General features: G+C 39.6%; 1 protein-coding gene across 4 annotated transcripts in view; it reads right to left on the bottom strand.

Annotated features, from left to right (window-relative positions):
* ARID1A (AT-rich interaction domain 1A) overlaps positions 1-21,723 on the bottom strand; it is a 123,050-nt gene that overhangs the window by 96,088 nt on the left and 5,239 nt on the right. Inside the window, exons 2-5 of one of the 4 annotated variants that reach the window (XM_083454691.1) lie at positions 19,948-20,033; positions 18,404-18,497; positions 16,811-16,911; positions 14,408-14,456 (exon numbers count right to left, since the gene is read on the bottom strand). The gene's annotated coding sequence lies outside the window, so the exon portion shown is untranslated. Of the gene's footprint in view, positions 1-14,407; positions 14,457-16,810; positions 16,912-18,403; positions 18,509-19,947; positions 20,034-21,723 lie in introns of all 4 variants that reach the window. The other 3 variants (XM_083454690.1, XM_083454688.1, XM_083454689.1) reach the window with 3 other exon arrangements.

The following is a 21,723-nucleotide window of genomic DNA, read 5'->3' as shown; positions in this document are numbered from 1 at the left end:
AAGTGCTTAGGCTCAGCTACAGGTTTATCCAGTGTAGAGTATTGCTTTCCTGTGTGGGGAAACCCCATTGGATTTCGAGTCCAATGGGGTTTCCCCGCACAGGAAAGGGCAATATACCTATACAATCCAGAAATATGTGCTCATAACTACATTAAGCATGGGTAAGCCTTTTTGGTTCAAATACCACATTCAAATCCCAGGTCAGGTTCAAATCTGAAGCTCACCGGATGACTTAGGTTCAGCCACGAGTTCTCAACCTAACCTACCTCACCTCACACAGTTGTTGTGATGCTCAAAAAGGGAGGAAAACCATGCTTGTTACCCTTTGCTCACTGACAGGAAAAGTGGGATATAAATGTCATAAAATAAATATTGTTAAGCAGAGTCGAGACTAATGGGAAAAGCCAACACAGAGACTGTGTTTTTAAGGTTCTATTTGCCACATCTAAATCTATTTGCTGAGAGGAGGATTTTAAAAGTCCCCCCTCCATGTTACAAGAAGCAACTAAGGAAGGCCTGTTCTTCTGCACAGGAGGTGGTGATTCGTGGAGCACCTAACAAACAACAACTTGAGAACAAGTTATGACATCACATCATACCACCCCCTTCTTCTCTAATACTTATTGTCAACTGAATATCAGATCTGGATAACAGCAGGTTGGTTTATTTGGTTTCCTTCTTCAGTAGTGCTTTCGAAGCACTGTGTATAAACAGATCCATTTGAACAGAAGACAATGAGGAAAAAGCCCAACCCACACCACATACTGTGTTCTCATAAACAACACTGATTGTATTTTACCCCACACACATATCTAATACACCATGACACATATGATATACATGCACAAATAGAACTGCAGTCATCCAAAAGACAATAGTTGCTTAAGGAACTATCTAATAAACATAGAGAATGCTGCCTACTTTGCAGAAAGAGAACTGTGTCTGAAACTTGCTTGAAAAGCCAAACCATTTCTTTTAGAAGCTCTTCATCCTTTCCCATCTAAAATGTATACAGCAGAGGTGGGAAACCTGTGGCCTTTCAAAGGCAGGAGCCTGAGAGTGGAACAACTGGAGAAAGAATGGGTAGTGAGAAGTGCACATGAATTTTAAGACTGCAGGTTCTATTTGATGGGAAAGGTGTGACAGAAAGAACGGGGTGGGGAGGACTATGAGGGAGAAATTTGATCCAGTTCTCATTTAAAGGTAACTCTACCTAAATTGCACTTCCTGAAACAGTATGTGAATCAAAATACAGACATACTTAGAAATTAATACTTCTCCGAATTTTGTAATGCAGTTCTCCAACCAAATAATGTGCACAAAAAGCATATACTAGGGGGAATTGTGCATAAATGCATATATTAGTGAAAATAACAATAAAAATACATTATAGTAGGGGAAATTGCTTGTGTGGTGTAATTCACATTTGTTTGTCTATTCAGTATATATTTGGGCACCTCTTAAGCATCACCAAATTTGGCACGATGGTTCCTGTGGTCAAGGAGCAAGTTTTCATCTAAAGGACTTATCCACATCTCTGTTTGTCCCATCGCTTCCCTCCAAGAAAACCTGTGGTTTAGCACTGAATAGGAACAAATGGCAACTAGGTTTTCTGCAGATTGTCATTTATTCCGATTTAGATCTAAAGAGCAGGTTTTCAAGGGGAAAGCAGTGGGACAAAGGCCATGATTGGACCCATACTCATAAAGCATGGAACAAGTGGAGAAACTGCTCAGACCTAAGTTTAATGCAATTTTGAATGGCCGACTGGTCTTTTCAATGTACACTGATATTCTCTGTACAGTGGTACCTCAGGTTAAGAACTTAATTCATTCTGGAGGTTCATTCTTAACCTGAAACTGTTCTTAACCTGAGGCACCACTTTAGCTCATGGGGCCTCCCGCTTCTGCAGCGCAATTTCTGTTCTCATCCTGAAGCAAAGTTCTTAACCCAAGGTACTATTTCTGGGTTAGCGGAGTCTGTAACCTGAAGCATCTGTAACCTGAAGCGTCTGTAACCCGAGGTACCACTGTACTGATTTTTTGCTTCTCATAATTCCTGAGCAATGCTGAATATGAATCTCTCTCTCTCTCTCTGTGTGTGTGTGTGTGTGTGTGTGCGTGCGTGTGTGTTTTAACACACATGGCAAAATCGCATGCAAAAATGTGTACATAAGGAGAAATGCACGCAGAAATGCTGGTGAATTTCATGAACACACACACACATATATATCTATGAGAGAAACTGATGAGGAAATGTGGAGAACCAAACTAAAGATTGGAAAAACAATAAGGGAAAAACAAGAAACAGAGAAAACATGAAATTGACATTTTCACCCATTCCTAAAACTCCACCAAAAACTCCACTGCCTTCAAATTTGCTGTTCCCATGTTTCAATGGCTCTTCATAGAAATCAAGGTTACTGACCCCTGACCTAGGCAGATACTGGAACACATGTGGCAGCTGCACACAAGCCCAAAGGCTCACAATTTAAACTGCAACATCTCCCCAGCTCCTTTTACCACCTTTGTTTTGTAAGCCTTAGTGGCCTATACTGGTGAATGGTGACTTGGCTACCATTACACACTCCTTGTTAACCTCTAAGTTAAACTAATATAACACACTGTATGTATAACTGTCTTTGAAAGCTGTCCAAAAACATCAGTTGGTTAGTAAGTCAGTCAGTCAGTCCAAGGAAGTCGATAACATTTGTGGTGAAAGAACTCCACTGGATTCTGGGGTCAACTCACACTACTAGTTTTTATTCGGGGGTCCTAAAATGGATTGGGTTCAGAATATATGAGAAAATGCCCCCCATATGTTAATGTCACTTTATAGGACTCAGATTCCCCCTCTTTAACTGTAATGGGTATAATGAGTCAGTTCTTCCGGGTGACGGCACCCTGATTATGGAACTCCCTCTCCCAGGAGGCCAAACAATTTTGCTCCCTGTACTACTTTAAAAAGATTACTGAATATGGTATAGCTTAAAGGCACTGTACTGGACTTATACCACCTGAAGGGCTTTAGGATTTGGTGGAAGCCCATCTATACTAGCCAGATGCATCACCACCATGACAGATGCACCAGCAGAACCAATGGCAGACCTTGGGGTCTCAAATTTCAGTGATGCCCTATGTGATGCCAAAATTCGGCAATAACCCCACCTCTCACATTCCATTATACATCGCAGCTGTGGTACCCCCAGCAGCACCCCCGAGGCTCTGTGAATTTCAAAATTAACACTCCTCTAAATTCTGCAATACAATTTTGGAGCCAAGTACTGGTAACTGAACTTAAGATCAGGAAACTGAGAAACTGAAAGAAACAAAACTAACAGATTCACCCATCTCTAGTCAGAACAGAGCACCCCACATAGATAAACAAGGGAAAGCGGAACACACACTGTAATATACAACTGCTGCAACTGTCTCCTATCTCTCTCTCTCTCTCCCACATACCCACCCACCCTTTTTTTCTCATATGTGACTACTGGGTTTTATTTGAACACTATCACTCCCCCCCCCCCCGGAGTAGAAAGTAGTGTTCCACACAGGAGATGCACTCATCCACGCATGCAGTTAAGGTCTCTGCAGCAAAGACCAGGTGCTCCACTTCAACCACTGGCACTTCTGGCACTTTTTGCCTTAGAATCAGAGAAGTGTAGAGTTGGAAGGCACCCCAAGGGCCATCTAGTCCAACTCCCTGCAATGCAGGAATCACAGCTAAAGCATCCATGATAGATGGCCATTCAATCTCTGCTTAAAAACCTATGATGCTTGTTGGATCATAGACCAGCATGTAGCAGAACAAATAGTCACTGGACACACAGTGTTTCATTACAAACCCACAAAGGGGGAGAGGGAAAACTCATAGTCACTGCAATGGGGAGACTGAGGCATGAGCACTGGCAGAGTACCCAAGTATCACCATTCAGTTTAAGCTCACTCTCTCAGAATCACCTACTGTGTGTCCAGGTTCAGGGCAGCTGCTGATTGCTACTCATTGTTGTCTCTCCCTCTCCCCACAGGTCCCGCTCACTGCTATTTTTCTAGAAAAAGATGTGCCGGAACTCACCATGAACACCTCCCTTGTTCTCTTAGAATGGCAATGGCGCCCACCTAAGAGGTGCCAGAACCGAGTTTCATTGAGTAACAGCTGAAAAAAAGCCCTGGTCCCACTCCCATAGGTAGACAATCCTCCCCAAACCCTGTTCTGTGCAGATACTGAATAAGGATGCTCCTGACTGTTCCTGTGGGGCTAACCTACTTGGTCCAGGAAAAGTGCTGTGCTGCTGCAAGCTCCAGGACAGTTATGATACATGCAAATTCTAAACGAGCTGGTGCCATAAGGGACACAGCACCAGCTGCCCTGCTGTCTATAAAGTCACTGTCCAAAGCACAAGAGCCATGCTGGGGTGATGCTGTTGCAACCCCATTTCAGGATCTACTGCATTTTGGGTGCTAATCAGTAAATGCTTTGATTTGGTTTTTGGGAAGTAGTAGATCACTTTCCCATATCCTAGTGTGATATTACTTCAGATGAACTTAGGATGGGACTGAGAGGAAGGGCATGTAGGGTGCTTGATGGGTTCAGGACAGGAATAGTGCCCTCTCCTCTCTCTGCTCACTAAAATTTCTTGGAATATAATAGGTCAGGCCTCTCAAAATACACAAGTAGGGTGGGTACTCCTGCCAAAGCATATTAGGTAGTCAGTTGAGGATGATGGGGAGGGAGAAAGATGAGGAAGGAGAGGCAAGGGAAGCCCCACATGCAGCATAGTGCAGTAATCCTACCATGAAGTAACCAATACATGAACTACTCTGGCCAAGCTTTCCCCAACTGGAAATTGTTGCAGCTGTTGTACCAGTCACAACTGGTACCAGTCACTGAGGCTGCCTGGGTCTTCGGTGACAAAGCTGGATCTAAAAGCACCCCCAGCCTGTGAACCTGCTCCTACAAGGGCAGTGCAACCCTATCCAGGTTAGGCAATTGACCTATTTATCAGACACAAGAACCACTCTCCCACAATTCCTCCATCTTGCCAGGATTCAAGCTCAGCTTATTTTCCCCTCATCCATCTCACCACTGTAACCAAGCACTGGGGTCAAGGTACTGTAAACCTTCCCCAATTCAGATGCTATAGAGCAGGCACATCCAACTTCCAAAGACTGCGATCTACTCCCACTGTAAAAAAACCTGGCAGGGATCTACCCATCAAAGCTGTTGAGCTTTTTTGGAGGTGAGGATGATGAGCCGAAGTTGTTGAGCTTTTCTGGGAGAGCATCAGCCAAAGTTGTTTAGCTTTTATTGGGGGAGGGGGTCAACCAGTCGACCTGTTGGACACCCCTGCTATAGAGAAATAAAGCTGAGGGTTATTGGTTAATGACAGCACCTTAACCAATCCTAGTGGCTTCATAGATAGAACTGGAGATAAGATAGCATAGCTGCCAAGGGACAAAAAAGCATTCATATAATGCTTTTGTCTGGACATGATCCTGAAGGTACAATTGGAACCAATTTAACACAGTGCCTTCAGTTCCCATTCCCCAGAGCTGATCCAGGTGAATACCATGGCCAATGGTATCAAAAGTCAATGAAAGATCAAGAAGCAAGAGCAAGATCCCACTCTCCCATCCCACTCTCTTCAACGGTCATCAATCAGGGTGACCACGGCTGACTCAGTCTCCCTTTGTTGCCACTCCTGACTCCTCCCTTTGGCTTTTTCTCTAAAGCAGAGGTTTTCAACCTTTTTAAGTCCAACTACATTCTTTCTGTGGCACTTCTGTGGGGCTCAGGAGTCCAGCTATGTCACCCCTTGCTTGCAGAGCTGGCAGCCTCTCACCCTTTTTTGAACACCCTCCCTTGTGGAGTGTTGCCTCAGCCTCCTTTCCTCTCCCCTCTCCTTGGGAGTCCTCCGGACAGCTGCTTTTGCCATCCCTGGTCTCTGAGCTGCCCCAGCTTGGGGAGCTTGTAGCCTGGGCTGCTACAACAAACAGCCATGCAAGCGTTTGGGAGGCAGAGACACGCGAGCGCATCAGAGGAGGGAGGGAAAGAAAGAGGGACAGAGGCCAGTGTTGCACATGGCACCCCTGAACATCATTCAAGGCACTGTGGCACAGCACACTGGTTGAAAACCAGTGCTCTAAAGTCTCCCTCCCCCCTTTCTAGATGCACTTTAAACCCTCATTCCAAGAAGACATTGTGTGCTCTGTGCAGGTGTCCTGCCCAATGAGCTAGGTGAGAGCTGTGCTGTGTAGGCTCCCTTTCCTCCCCAATGTATGTGCTGTGTTCCAAAATAAGGATTGTGTGCAACATAAAGGAATTTGAACCTTTACTGAAGGAATGCCTAGGAACCAGCAGAAGAGTTGTTGCTAACTGAGCCACTGAAGCTGATAGAGTGCAAACACTATGAATGGTATCCAATGCAGCAAAGTTTGCATGTTGTGTCGTGGTACAGGGGCATGTACTGGGAACATCTTCCCTTTGCCATGAGTTCACTAGATATGGGTGTTGTTATGACCACAGTCCCTGATTGAGGGACTCTGGCAGTGGTTCCAAAGATGCTGAGGCATGTCTGTTGTTTTGCTACTACTTTTGTATTTTCTACTTGTGCGTCATCCCATCCCAGGCTGAGCATGTATTGGATATGGCAGCTGATCTGCTAGCATAACAGTAGTATCCCTCCAGTCCAAGCTTAATATGAATATAGGATTGCTATGTCCAGAGTTTATCCAGGTTATCAGCTAGAAAGTCAATATTTATTATAGATAGATGTCCGCCTAGTTATTTTGAAGAGTTTTATTTTGAGCCTTTCTGTCAACCATTCAGATTGGCTTGGATGCAGCTTTGCTGACAGATGGGAGGATGTAAGTTGGACACAATCTAGAGGCCCATTGCTAAACCTTGCCTTCAATTAAGTGAATTTAGTGCCTATACTAGTTCCTTAATCTCAAGCTGAGCATACCACTTTTAGGATCCCAACATGAGAAATTGTCTCTGTTGGTACATGCATTATAGTCCCCATAACGCTTGCATAACCACTTTCTAGGCAACACTTGAAATCACAATAACTGGACTAGATAGAAAAATAACTGCATCTTCACAGTAATACAACAAAATGACTTCCTTGAGAACAATGCCTGGATATTGTGCCATATTTGTGCTTATAAAGCCAATAGTCTGGAAGTAATAAGAAGAAAAATAATTTATAAAGTACTTTAAAGTGTTCAGAGTCCTTCAACATTCAGTACCTTGTTGTAAGCCTCAAACAACCTTTAAGGCAGGCCTGTACAGTCATCATACAGATTGTGGGGCTTACTGAGGCTTACTGATTTATTTTATTTATATTCCACCTTTCTTCCAAAGAGCTCAAGGCACTGTGCATGGCCCTCTCCTATATTTTATCATCACACAAAACTCTGTGATGCACTAGGTTAGGCTGAGATTTTGTGACTGGCCCACAGTCATATGGTTGGGATTTGAACTTGGGTTCTCCAGTTCTACTCCAACATTCAAACCACTGCATCACAGAGTGGGCTTGTGAAAGTGTACACAATGAAAGCGGGTAAAATTTGAAAACCAAGGACTTCCTGGTTCTTAGGGTAGTCACAGTGTTGTGCCAGGAAAGACCTTAAGGTCCCAAAAAGCTATTGTCAACATGTTATTCTGTGTTATTTACCGAAACTATGGGTCTTTGCACATTTGATAGGAAAAGCTTGTGAAGGCTCAAGTAAAACTATAACAGAGGAGTGAAATTTGTTATCAATACCTTAAATGTGAAAATTCTCAATTAAGTGCCCCCGAATTATCAATATTTTCTTTTTCTTTTCTTTTTTTAAACCCTCTATTCTTCTTTATCATTTTCTCTTGTATTTGATCAGTTGAATATTATATATTTACTGTCAAGAATAAAACCCACTGACTAATGGAGCTTATTCCTAAATATACGGGAGTAGCACTGGAGTATGAGCTTGCTTTTGCCCACAAGGCTTAATCTGATTTATAACACAAATGCAAACCATAGATTGGCCATGATGTACACTTCAAATTTAAACATGTGTCCTCCTCATACAGTTTCTGTTCTGAATTAATAAGATTAAAACACAGCACAAACAGCAAAAAAGAACAAAGTTATTTCCAGTGCAGTTTTCTGCATGTCTACTTGCCCCACTATGTTCAATACAGTATTTACTCCCAGCAAAGTGTGCATGGGATTGCAATGGGTATCATGTTTGAGAATGCCAATCTTGTTAACATCTGATGTACAAGAGAATTCATATTCATCTGTATACCACAGTTACATTTCATTTACATTAAAATAATAAAAAAATAAAATCTGGATATAGCCTTTGTTTCAAGACAAAAGAAAATATCACATATTTTGTTCTGGATCTTAAAATGTTCGTTCTATACTTAAAGCATGCAAATGTATACAGAAGCCTCTGTTCGAAGCTGCTTTATTTTTTTTTAAACAGAGCCCAGATGCTGGTCAGGATTAAGGTTACACCAAACACATTCTACCCTGCCATTTTCCAAACAAAATGAAACAGACAGAAAATATGGACAAGGAGCTAATAGGAATGGAGTATTACTAAGAAGAGAAATCCTGCTTTCTTTCACCAATGATACAATCCTAAGAATACTTACTATGATAAGAAAGCCAGTAAATTTGGTAGGACTTACTTCTAAGTAAACATGTTTATACTGTGCACTAGGAGAGAGCACTTGGATTCAGGAGAAACAATAATAAATTTAATGCAAATTTATCAGCTTTGTGGAATTATGACTGTATTCCCTACCCTTCTTGATCTTTCAAGATATGGCAGTGTATGTTAGCTAAACATCTGCCATTGTTTCAATTTTAAAACCCATTATTAGGAAGTACCGGTATAAAAATGTTATAAAACTCACTACATATGCACAAACTGAAGCCCAAAATGTTTGATATTACACATACATAATACACAGAACAATATGGGGAAGGGTTGATAAAAGATTCTAAGCACAAAATAGGTTGCCAGATCTACACCCTGAAAGAGTTCTTGCAGGAAGGTGGAACTACACGCCACCTTGCAAAACGTGTGTTCCCAAAACCACATTTGCTAAGGTGACAAAGGTGGGGGCATGAGCTTAGGCAAGGTTTTTGTTAGGAGGCGCAGGCATTTTGTTAGGGGGGCAGAACCTCAGTTAGCTATGTATTTTTATTTATTTTTATTTATTTAACGGGGAACCTGCCCCTCTCTGCTGTGCGCACGGATGTGGGGTTTGGTTGGTGAATCAACAGATGGGAGGAGAAGGTGTTTTTACTCATGTACTTCAATCCTGCTGCCAAATAGCCTGAGAGACTGCTTTTACCCTAGTGGGGCTTTATTCTGGGTTATAACAAGAGAACAACAGGCTAAACATTGCTTGTAGGGGGTTTGCAAGGTAAAATCAGCAAGCAAGAGAAAAAGGTTAAGCACTCCTTCCTGCACATCAATCCTTCCTTTCAAAAATCTCTGCAGCTCTTGCATCATTAGCATTATGGAGCAAGACGAGGTCTCTCCTAACAGCTGTGATATTAGGAGAAATTGTAAAATGCTCCCTTCTATTTATTTTGATTTTAAAATTGCTATATTCTAGGCATCTTACAATTGAATATAAACAATGCAACTCTGAAAGGAAGTGTGAGCATTCTTAGTGACTTGACATCAGGGCCAGCTCTACCATATGGTATTAAGGCAACTACCACTCAATTGTGGATGCAGTTAAATAATTACATACTATGTTTATAACTCTCATCAACCCCAGCCAGCATGGCTTAGGGTCAGGGATGAAAGGCATTATAGTCTAGCAACATCTGGAGTGCTACAGGTTAGCTACCTCTCATTTATAAACAAAGTGATGTAAGACTGTATTATTTTGGTATTGTAAGCTATCTTTTTGTATTTAAGGTATTAAAATTGATGTGTAAACAAATTTCACTTTGTTACACCAACATTTGGGGTTGTGTGCACCTTCAGTATTAGTTGAGAAACCAGCATAGTACAGAATGCCACATTCTGGATTTTTCATCCAAGAACCGAATGCTATGGTGTATATGGCAGCCCAATGGAAAATTATGAATAATTAAGGTTTATGTTTTGGCTAATTGTATAGCTACTGAAACCAGTAAGGTTCTGCCCTTGATATGTTGCTTATTCCCTGGAGTTCACTAGATTTTTCATAGTTACATTGCCGACAGACAGGTAAATAGAACAAACTTTTCATAGCCTTTGATAGTGGTAAACACTAGCTTTTGCTAAATATATGGTAATAATATTTTGCTTTTTAGAGATAGCTTATTTGAGCATTTGTAGTTTTGCTGTAGCAGAAGCATGTAGCTGTGTCAGAATTTTCCTTAGAGAGAAAGTATTTATAAAACTGGGGAAAATATTGGGAGTGTTCAATAATGTGCAAGAAAAAAATCTTATGTTCTGTATACATCATTAGCTCCTAGCCATATGGGAAAACATTAATCTGAAGTTTACTATTTCTGTGGTGCATTAATGCTCTGATATTGTTCTTATGCTCCAGGATTGTCCACTCTAAGTCAACAGCTAACATGTAGTATCCATACTGTAAGCTCCATTAGATAATATCTTTGCATAGTGCAAGTGGCTCCAGTTTAAAGTAGGGAAAAGCTTCCTAGAAATCTAGCAAATACAACAATATGCTGCATTGGAAACACTGCTGGCCTCACACTTGCTCAGCCCCCATAGCAGAGAAATTATTTTACATTTTGGCCAGGAGTGCTTGTGGCTCCTGAGGGTAGTGTAGGATATTAGATGAGAATTGGTAGCCATGTTTGGCAGAGTCTCTAAGTATGAGGGAGTAGACATAACAATTTACCCATGATTTTACTTAAACCGCTTTGTAAGGTTCACTTGAAAAGTAGCATAAAATGTCAACATAAATGAATAAACTAACAAATATGTCAGCAGGACCTGGGTGGGTAACATTCATCTAACTAAATGTATAGAACTAGTGTGCAGGTCAGAGCACAAATACTTTATAATCATGATGACAAGTACACATAAGTGTATTTGACATGTATCAAAATTAATACATACGGGCCAAACTGATTGCCTTTGAGTCTTTTCCAATTTGTTCCTTCTGTTACATGATGTGGAAGATGACAGTGCATCAATTGGTCTATTTCCACCTGATTTGCTCTTTTAATGCTGTTTTGTTCCTTGTGCAGTTATAAATTTGTGCAACAGTGCTGCTTTAGGACGGTGACGATACCCAAATTGAGCATTTATCCTAAGGCTAAAATATAATATGCCAACCTTCAAGCTTTAGGATTCCTTTAACTTTACTTATTATGTGTGATATCCAACTAAGTCAAACTTAACTAATTGTTAAGTCCACTGATTTAACTGAGCCTACTCTATGACTAAATTCTAGGGTCATTTAAAAGCTAAAATCAAATCAAAATAAAAAAATTAACACAAACACAGATAAAATCAGAAAAATCTAAAATCATCAGAAAAAAATCAGCTGAGATAAAACAAACTGAATTTAAAAGTTTAATAAAATTAAGAAAATCTTCACCTGGTGCCAGAACAAAAGCAAAGTAGGCATCAAATGATACCACCATTGAAAAGCCTTTCTCCCCAGTAGTCATTACTGTATCTCAGGTGGTAGCAACAAATGGAATAGGGCCTCTATTGAAGATCTTATGTTACTTCCAGACAACCTGTTTACTAAGCACTCATCCTAATTTGTTTGCAGGGTGATAGACAACTTCAGCTATTTATTGAGCATTTATTTTGATCTGTTTGTGAGGATGTTAGAGGACTCTGCATTAAAGCAAGTATTATCATACACTTCCTAGTGCATTTTTCTGACATTTTCTTATATCAAAAAGTTTGCTCTTTTAGAGGAGATTTGTTGTGCAAGAGCTCTGAATCAATTTTTCATTGAGCAACCTGAATTTGCCAATATGTGATTGAATCCCACCCAAAATAGTCACAGTCTGGAAGTGCCCTTAGCGTAAGGGTAGGCTCATATGGACACAGGTAGTCTATCAGGTACCCTGACTCCAAGCCTTGAAGAGCCATATTTATAAAAATGTCACTTTGAATTGGGCCTGGAAGTTGACTGGAAACCCATGCAATTGACAGCGCACCTGCATGATATGGTCAACAGGCCTTGTCCCTTTAACAGTAGATGAGGGAAGTTTGGCACACACAAGTTTTTCAAATTCCTGGAGTACTGAGACATGACAAACTACACCTACTGGAATACCTACATAGTTGTTAAAGATACAGAAGCCCTGGTGCTGAAAGGCTGGCCATCCCTGATTTCTGAGAATACTAGACAAGAACTATCCTGGCAAAAACCACCTTCTGATACAGGATAATCCAAGGTTGGTCTGTGTTTATACAGGATAATCTGTTTAATTTCTGGTATATTTTCTCATTCAGTAATTATTAAAGAGGTTAATGGTCAGAAACAATGTGGTACAAGCCCTATGAATCAATGGAGTGCACGCTGGAGCTTCAGTAAGCTTCAGTGTGAACAAACAATTTCTCTGCCATCTTCCTTATTTGTATACATCATCTATAGTAGGTATGGGCATATCTATCAATTTTGGTCTCTCGCAGGTTCCCATTTTTCCAACCTTAAGTTAAGTACTCCACATTTTGACACCAGTTTGTGAATAAAAAGTCCTCATGAAAATTCATCAGTGAATTTCTACTAATATACACATTTTTACAAAGCAAGTTTCCATACTATAATGCATTTTTGCATCACTAATATATGCATTTAATGCACACTACCCCAGCATATGGATTTTTGTACACATTACTTGGCTGGAGAACTGCATTGCAAAATTCAGAGAAGTGTGAATTTTGAAGGATGGCTGTGTTTTGGTTTGCATATTATTTTGGAAAGTGTGGATTAGATAGGTTTGCCTTTAAATGCAAACTGAATCAAATTTCTATCCCATCCCTATTCTACAGACATTCCAAGCTGACAGAAATAAAACTGCATATTTATAGTGGAATATATTTCAGTTATTAAATGGTTGAGAAAGACCAAGATTCAGAAGAATGTATAGAATCAGTTTGGCTATTTTCTGGCTGAAGTTAAACACAACCAAGAAACATAGGGTTAAAATGGAGCTGGAAAGGTTTGAACTGGATATTGGGAAGAAGAACAATGGAACACTGGTATAGTATCATTATTTTTGGATTAAATCAAATTTTAAAATTTAAATGATATTACTTTTACTTTTAACAAATAAATTTGGTTTAAAAGTACATGCGGTGATTGACAGTCTTCCATTTCAGACATTATGGAAAACAGTGATTTAACAAGTCAGGAAACAAGCTGCAAAGCTTGGAAAGGGAAGAAATGAAAAGAAAGCCTAGGACCAGGGTATTTGAAGGACTGCCTACTCCCATATGAACTTGCTTGGTTGCTTAGATTAAAATCAGCAGCCACTCACTAGGTACTACCTATACATGTCTACAAAGAAGTAACTTTCACTGAATGCAGTGGTACTTGCTATAAGATGAGCAGGTATAGCAGGGGTGGGGAACCTCAAGCTTTGTGGTCAGATATGGCCTTCCAAGCCTCTCTATTCAGTCCTCAAAACTCTTCCAAGGCCACATCCCTCATCAACACTGCTCTGCACTCTCCTTCATGCTTTTTCCCAGATGGAATGTATCCTTGTGCTATGATACTACTTCTTGTTTGCATACACAGAGGATGAAGATATGCGAGTTGTGTAGTTTGGCTGGAATATACCCATTGTACAAAAGTTAACATTCACATCTGTTGCTCTGCCCAGCTCTGCTTATGGCCTAACCCACCTCTGGCATGTGGCCCCTAGAAGGCAGCCCAAGAGGGAATAGGTCCTTCTGTCTGAAAAAGGGTTCCCCAACCTCAAGTATTTCAGTCATAATTATTTTAAATTATGTTGTAAGCTGCCTTGGAAATGTTATTGTGAACAGCAGGGAAGACGTGTTTTTTCAAAACAGAAACATAACAAACCGTTTCAGATGTTTCATTAATAATATGTGATTTTATATCCATTATGGAATTTCAATTATTTGTTCATTAATATCAGTACTAATTTCTGTATATTTAAAGTAAATTTATAATTTGCCTTTATTCAGCAGTTACTAAAATGTTCAGTTAATAAGGATATGAAACTGTTTAATTGTGAAACAAATTAATATAGTTAAGGTCTATTGTTTTAAGTTGCAACATCATTCCAAATGCAATGCAGAGGGTCTATTTCTTCATAAATCAACATTTCAATAGTTATATCTTCCAGAAAGAATGCCTTCCTTCAGAAAGTAAAGAATGTATAAATGGTGAATCTCATTTAAATCAATTATTTAATTTGGTTTGATTTAAATTAATCTACCTTGTAACAAACCAACAATATGAAGTAACATAGCACAAACGAAGAGACCCTGCAAAGGAAAACCAAAATATAAATGATTCTCTCCCTTCCAAAAGCCAATCAGGTCACAAAAGTGCAAAGAAGCATAAAATACACAGTGAGTAGAAGCTAGGCTGACCTATCCCTAGAATACAAGCATGCTCAGCAAATTCTCTGTGTCAGACTGTACTTGGAGAACTACAGTGATCCTTCCTCTAGACAGGTCTGAGGCTGGACAGCTTAAGAAACCTAAGACTTCCTCAGGCTCAGGCAAATGATGCCCAAATTCAGTGTAATGTTATACTGTATTCACTGTTATTTTTTTATTTCCCTTCATACAAAATCAGCTTGCCTGAATAGCCATATACTGTTCTTCCTATAACATGGAAAACACGGGCTCATGCTTATTATGTATATTCATTTGGGTATTCGTTATGATTGAATGAGAGATTATTTTCTTTCTTTCATGCAATATCAGGCATTCTCAAGGCTTCAGCCGCCAGATCTGTGCAACAGGGATCACTGGAATACTGCAGGGAAAGGGCTCAAGAATTAAGAGAATTACGGTATGAAGTCAGCTACCCCATCCAGTTCACACGCAATGTTAAACTGTTAGTTTGGTAGTTTGGTGTAATGCACACTGGCATTTTGCTCTCCCCTACCACTTCTGACTGTGCCATATGGGGGAAGAAACAAGCCAATGTGGTTTATCGTGACATGAACCCAGGTTCATTGTTTATTTCTCTTCAAACAAACCATAAGCCAAGTTTTGTTTTAAACTTACTGCTTGTGGTTTGATTGGAGGAAACAAATAATGAGCCTGTGTTTGCATGTCATGACATGCCAGGCTCTTTCTGACTTGTTTCCTTCCCCACACAGTACAGTCAAGAGCAGGAGAAGAGCAAGCAGCTTGCACATGTTAAACCATACTTTATTTTAAACTATGGTTTAATGCTTGTCAACAAGGCCCCTGGCAGGCAATACATACTTTAGCAGATACTTCAGATGATCAGGTATCCTCTAAACATGAGGTTGCATGCTCTTTAAGGTTGCACACCTATACCTACTTATTTAGGAGTAAGACCCCTTGAACTCAATATAACTTACTTCTGAGTAGACGTGTATATTAAAAATTGCCATACCTTTGCTTAATTACATTATTTTTGGCTATTAGTCTTAAAAACAGAAATACAAAAATGACTATAATTATAAGCAGAGTTCAAAACACCAACAAAGTATGATAAACACAACTCGAGCAAGAAATAAGGTGTGAAATGTGATTATGTGACAGTACAGGAGCTGTAGTTTCTGTGAGAGAGGCAAGTGATTGTCAACAGATAAATTTTAGTATTGTACTCTCCCCAAATTGCACTCCCAAAATTCTTTGAGGAGGGGGAGCCAACAAACACAGACAAGCAGCTCTACACCATGGTTTGTTTCCTGTAGTCTGGAAACTCAAACCATGGTTTGGCAAACTATCCAACCTGAACCAATGTGCTCATTTATGTTGAAAATAATTGCTATTAATAAGCCATGCATAACATGGTCCTCATACATGTATACAAGTAATTTATAAAATGTAATGTAGTGTTACTTATATTTATTACAGTGGTACCTCAGGTTACATACACTTCAGGTTACATACGCTTCAGGTTACAGACTCCGCTAACCCAGAAATAGTGCTTCAGGTTAAGAACTTTGCTTCAGGATGAGAACAGAAACCGTTCTCCGGCTGTGCGGCAGCAGCAGGAGGCCCTATTAGCTAAAGTGGTACTTCAGGTTAAGAACAGTTTCAGGTTAAGAACGGACCTCCGGAACGAATTAAGTACTTAACCCGAGGTACCACAGTATTTACTTTTGCTTTGCTTTTACAGTACTCTTTATTTTCTTTTCATTCCACATAGATTGGTGGATTCCTCCTTCAAACTTTTTCAGAATTGTATCCATTTATGCATACATTGTATCTTCCATTTCCATTTGATTGCTACACTTTTCTAGTCAGCTGGATATTTTTATTCACTCCTCTTTATCCTTTATTCTGTTATCCTCCTGCTTCTCAACTTTCTCCATGTTCATTTGCTTTTATTCAATTCTCACTTTGCTACCTCCTCAAATGAAGCTTTCTTTGAGGAAACCAGAAGGCTCACCTATTTTCTCATTAGCTTATATTTTGCTTTGACTCCTGAGTTCTTTAATCTACTTTCCCTGACCTCTTTTCTAATATTTGCTTCCTCAAACCCTAGACATTTCAACATATTAGGAAATGAAGAATGGTTGTAGAGGGTCAGATATACAGTGGTACCTCAGTTTCTGAACACCTCCATAGTCGAACACTTCGGAACTCGAACACCAAAAACACGGAAGTGCCTTGGTTTTTGAACATACCTTGGAAGTTGAACAGGAAACACGGCTTCTGTTTTGAGTTTTCCATATTGAGGCTTCCGTTTTGATGCTTCCACTTTTGGTTTTCAGTTTTCGAGGTACCACTGTAATGACGTGTAGATATAAGAAGTGGCCAATTTTAAAAATGTAAAATATAATCAATCTTGATGAAACCAACAGGTCAGTGATCTTGATTTTAGAAGATTCAAGCTGTAGTCCTAAACACACTACGCTGATTCACAGAAAACAATCATGGTATTGCGGACAAACACAAGCAAAGTATCTCACTCATGCACTCCCCACTCCTCCACCTTCTTTCATGTAGCTAGGAGGAAGACTTCTGCCAATATTACTTTCCATTTCAAATAATCTCAGCTTAGTTATGAACAAACCAGGAATCCTGGTTTAAAACCAACAATGGTTACTCAAACAAACCAGATTCATAACCTATGGTTTAAAGTTGGCTCATCTGCAATTAATTCTTATTTGCTTTAACCAAGATTCTTGACTTCCATATAACTTTAAGCCAAGATGTGTTGATACTGAAAGTAATCACAGATGAAGCCCTCTTGGCTGCATGGGTGGATGAGGGGTGAAGGGCGAACATGTGAGCCTAATACTTGATTTGGGCTCCATATAGCACTAAACCATACAGAAACCAGTTCATTATATAGGTCCCATTGAGCCCCTTAGAATTATCTCCAAGTAAATATACATAGGATTGTACTGTCAGAAAGTATCCAAAATGTTGTGCTATAAAGCATGGTATATACATCCTCCATGTGCTCATCCTTTTATTGTACATAACGAATAAATGCTTAAAACTGAAAGGTGTATATCAGAAAAGGTGGCCAAGAAGTTGATATGGGCCTTAAAAATGTGTAAGAACCACTCAAGCTAAATACACCTGTAGAATTTTGCATCTATATTAGAAATGTAATGCAGTTTCTAAATATAATATCAAACTCATATAGCCTTAGCAGAATCAATAAGCAATTGGAAAATACCTGCTTTACCACAGATCTGACAAAAGAACACTACTCACTGTTACACTAAGGGCAATTAATACCCTTTTGGCATCCTTTTATTTTTAACTATGCTCTTAACTCTCCATGGAGCACATATAACCTTTCTGATGTAATGGGTACTACAGTGGTACCTCGGGTTAAGAACTTAATTCGTTCTGGAGGTCCGTTCTTAACCTGAAACTGTTCTTAACCTGAGGTACCACTTTAGCTAATGGGGCCTCCCGCTGCCACCGCGCGATTTCTGTTCTCATCCTGAAACAAAGTTCTTAACCCGAGATACTATTTCTGGGTTAGCGGAGTCTGTAACCTGAAGCGTCTGTAACCTGAGGTACCACTGTATAGGGTGGTTATACTGAAATATATATTATATATATTTGGCAGAAATTGCCACATCTGATTAAGGTAGCTATGGTCTTGAGTTCATGGAGATGCTAGCAAGAGTTGATATCTAATTCAAGAATGTGTATGTAAACATATTAAACTGCACTTCTGAATTGATACAGGGTTGTTTCATCCTAGCCTTTTATACTTTGAAACATGGTCCCACCTCACCCATCCCTTTACTAACCTTTGTGAGATGCATTGGTCTTGCTTTCGCAGTTGGGGTAGTGGATTGAGAGTTTCTGTTGGGTTTTTGTACGTGGAGTCCTGAAGCAGAGGACCTATGAAGATGCTGAGAAGTGTTAGCATCTGTACTTCCTACTTCATTCTCAGTCTTGCTGTTTTTGTAATATGCCCCCTCATTGTGCAAAGCACCCTTTTACTATAACACCTGTCATCAGAGTTCCCTTTGTGTGTACATCATGAGGTGAGAGTTATAGCCTCATGTGGCATGTACAGTCATATGAGTGATGGGCTTCCTGTCAGCAGTTTATTTACCAATATTGGTATGCTGTGATTGGATTTAGTTAGTCCAACTCCTCTATTCCATAGCGGCAGTGTGGGTTGAGTGAGAAGAAGTAAGGCAGGCAGTGTTGTGTCTCTATTGAGTTCAATACAAGCATATTGCTATGCCACCTCTTTTGTAGACATAACAATATGATCGTGTACAGGATAGTGTAGGGGATATGTAAGGGATGTCAGGTTTCAAAGTCACCCCTCTCCTAGCATATGCACAGTCCTGCTCCTTGTTTGTTCCCCTGCTTGTTGACTTGTACTGGCAGTGGGGACACACCGGCATCATATCACGCTGGTGTATTCCTAGTGATCTAACAGTGTAGAATTTCTGAGGGTGGGATATCTCCAAGACTTAAACTAAATCATAAGGTGCTAAATTTACGGTAACTGATGGAAATTTAGCATAGTAATTGTGTCCCAAGGCATTATTTCTTCTATTGTTTAATTGCATAGCAATTTTCAATTTCACTTCAGACTAAAAAGGCCAAAGTCAGACAGGCACCCCCATGTCCATCTACCCCTCCCATGTATGTATGTATGTATGTATGTATGTATTTATTTATTTATTTGATGGGGCGGGGCTTTTTGTTGTTTGGTTGAGGCGGGTTGTCTGGGTTTGGGAATGCTGACAGTTTTTTTTTTTAAGTGTTTTATTTGGGTTTTTGGCAGCTATTTTGCCAATTGTTTTGGCCACAATAGTTTTGTAGATTTTCAGATGTGCTCCTAGCTCCAAAGATTGTGGACACTGCATTAGATTCTAACAAGCATCACAAACATCACCTCCACCATCAAATGATAATATATAGATGCAAACTAGTAGCCCAGGTCCAAATGACCAAGCAACACTGGTCATGCTCTGACTTACACTCACTGTTTACACCTGCTTCACCCCTTCCCTTACACAAACAGATAAAACTAATCAGGAAGAGCTTGTTTATCATACTCTCCAAACCCAGGATCCCGATTTGTTGTTTCCAAAGGAGCCAAAGTTTCTTGCTTGTTTGGAAGCAACAACTGGGTTCCCTGTTCGGCATATCACAGTAAGCTAGCCCTTCCTTGTTAGTTTCCATGCTTGCAGGAAGAGAGGTGTAAATGGGCTGCATACACCAGCATGCTGCTTGTTGATAGTAAGAGGCAACAGAAATATTAAGCTTGTTTAATCATTTGAAAAAGACATATCAACAATTGGAAAATATTGATTCTATTATGAATTACCTGACTATGGATGCATTGTAATTGCAACAGTAGTTCAATAAAGATCTATAAAAGTCTATGTTTTCCATGTGATTGTTTCTGCTTTCCTGTTAAGAGAAGGGAAACTCATGTTTATCACTGCCCTATTTAAAAATTGTTTTTCCTAATAAATTTACATCCCTGATAAAGACTGTCTATTACCATATTCAACTTTCAGTCTTACATCGCATGCACGCACACATACATACCTGTCACTAACACACTCACATTCTCCTTCCTGTTTAACTGTTTCCCCAATGCTGTTATAAGGTCACTCTTCCTCCTAACTTTTCCTACCACCTCAACATGCAGCTGATGTGTTTCTCCTTTACGTCTCGTCTGCAAATTGGGGAGGGTGTCTCCTAATCTGGAGCCCTACACAGTCTTCTTAACCTACTATAACTGGGAGAGAAGATAGGGCACAAGCAAATTTCTATTAAGCCACCTGTTCATATGTGCATGTCTTTGCACTTCTTTAAATTGCCCTTAAAGGAGCACTTCATCTGCATGTGAGCTGCATTTAACTCTCAGTTAAGGGTTTTGTCTCTCCTATCCTAAAAAAAGAAAAAAATCTTCTAAAATGTTTATTATAGCACACTACTTGTTTTTACAACACATTTCACCTTGACATCTAAGCACAATAGTAAAAATGTATCAGAATACATTAAAAGTGTGAGTGCTCTGCAATAAGCTGAAGGATATTTTGTTTTGCTTGCTCACTTCTCTCTCTCTCTTTGCAAAGGAACACATTTTTTTTCAAAATACAAGCCTTTGGCCTTCATCCAGCATTACTCTTGACTGGATCTCTTCTAGCAAGAAATGCCATGAATAAGATGCTGTCATGATGGGACACTATAATATAAGCATCTTGGAGTTTGCAAACAATGTATTAATATAAATTAGTTAAAAAATAAAATTGGTATTTTAAAAATCAATTAAAAACCTCTGTACTGCATCATACTTTTATCTGAGGATAAAGACCCTATATATCTTCTCTGATATGCACATTTACTCAGAAGGAAGACACACTGTGTTAAATAAGCTTCCTCCATCAGTGTGTTTAGGCCTTGCCTTGGATTTCTAGACTGCATTTAATGACTGACTATATAGCGATCTTCTACAGTGCCTATTCCCTCAGGCATTTGATAAATACTGCACATGATTATTAACTCAAAGTGCTTCACAAACATTAACTAGTACTCACAAAAGGGTTTTTTGTGGAAAAATGGTAAGTTAAACAAACTCTAAAAATGCTTATTCATATATTGAGAACCTTCCTTTTTGGAATTGTAACACTCACATATAACACTGGTATATAAAAAATATTTGTAAGGAGTGATTATAAATCAGGCATCATAACACTTTGTTGGGAGTGAGCCTACATATATATGACTAGAGGGTGTGTTATTATCTATTTATTACAGGTGGCATCAACTACTCTAGGACTTTACTTGCATCTGATTAAGTAGGCTCTGGTCCACAAAAGCTTATTAAATAATACATTTGTTAGTCGTTTTTGCTGCAACAAACACAGCTACAGCTCTGGAATAAATTAGTATTATTGGTAATCTTTAGCCTGATCTATGAGACTGGCAAATTCATCTCTCTGCCCATTACATGAAGAAGTGTCAGAGACTGATTAGATGCAAAGGAGTAGTGGGAACCCTCAAGGGAAGAAGACTCAGAGCCCAGGGAGTGTTCATAGGACAAGACTGAGTGGTCAGAGAGAGAAGACTGGGGGCAGGTGTTGGAAGCTAA

This window comes from Podarcis tiliguerta, assembly GCF_965153285.1.
Source record: "Podarcis tiliguerta genome assembly, chromosome: 8".
Classification (NCBI taxonomy): Eukaryota; Metazoa; Chordata; class Lepidosauria; order Squamata; family Lacertidae; genus Podarcis; species Podarcis tiliguerta.
The sequence above is the reverse complement of the archived record's forward strand: the minus strand, read 5'-3'. Positions and strand labels throughout refer to the sequence as shown.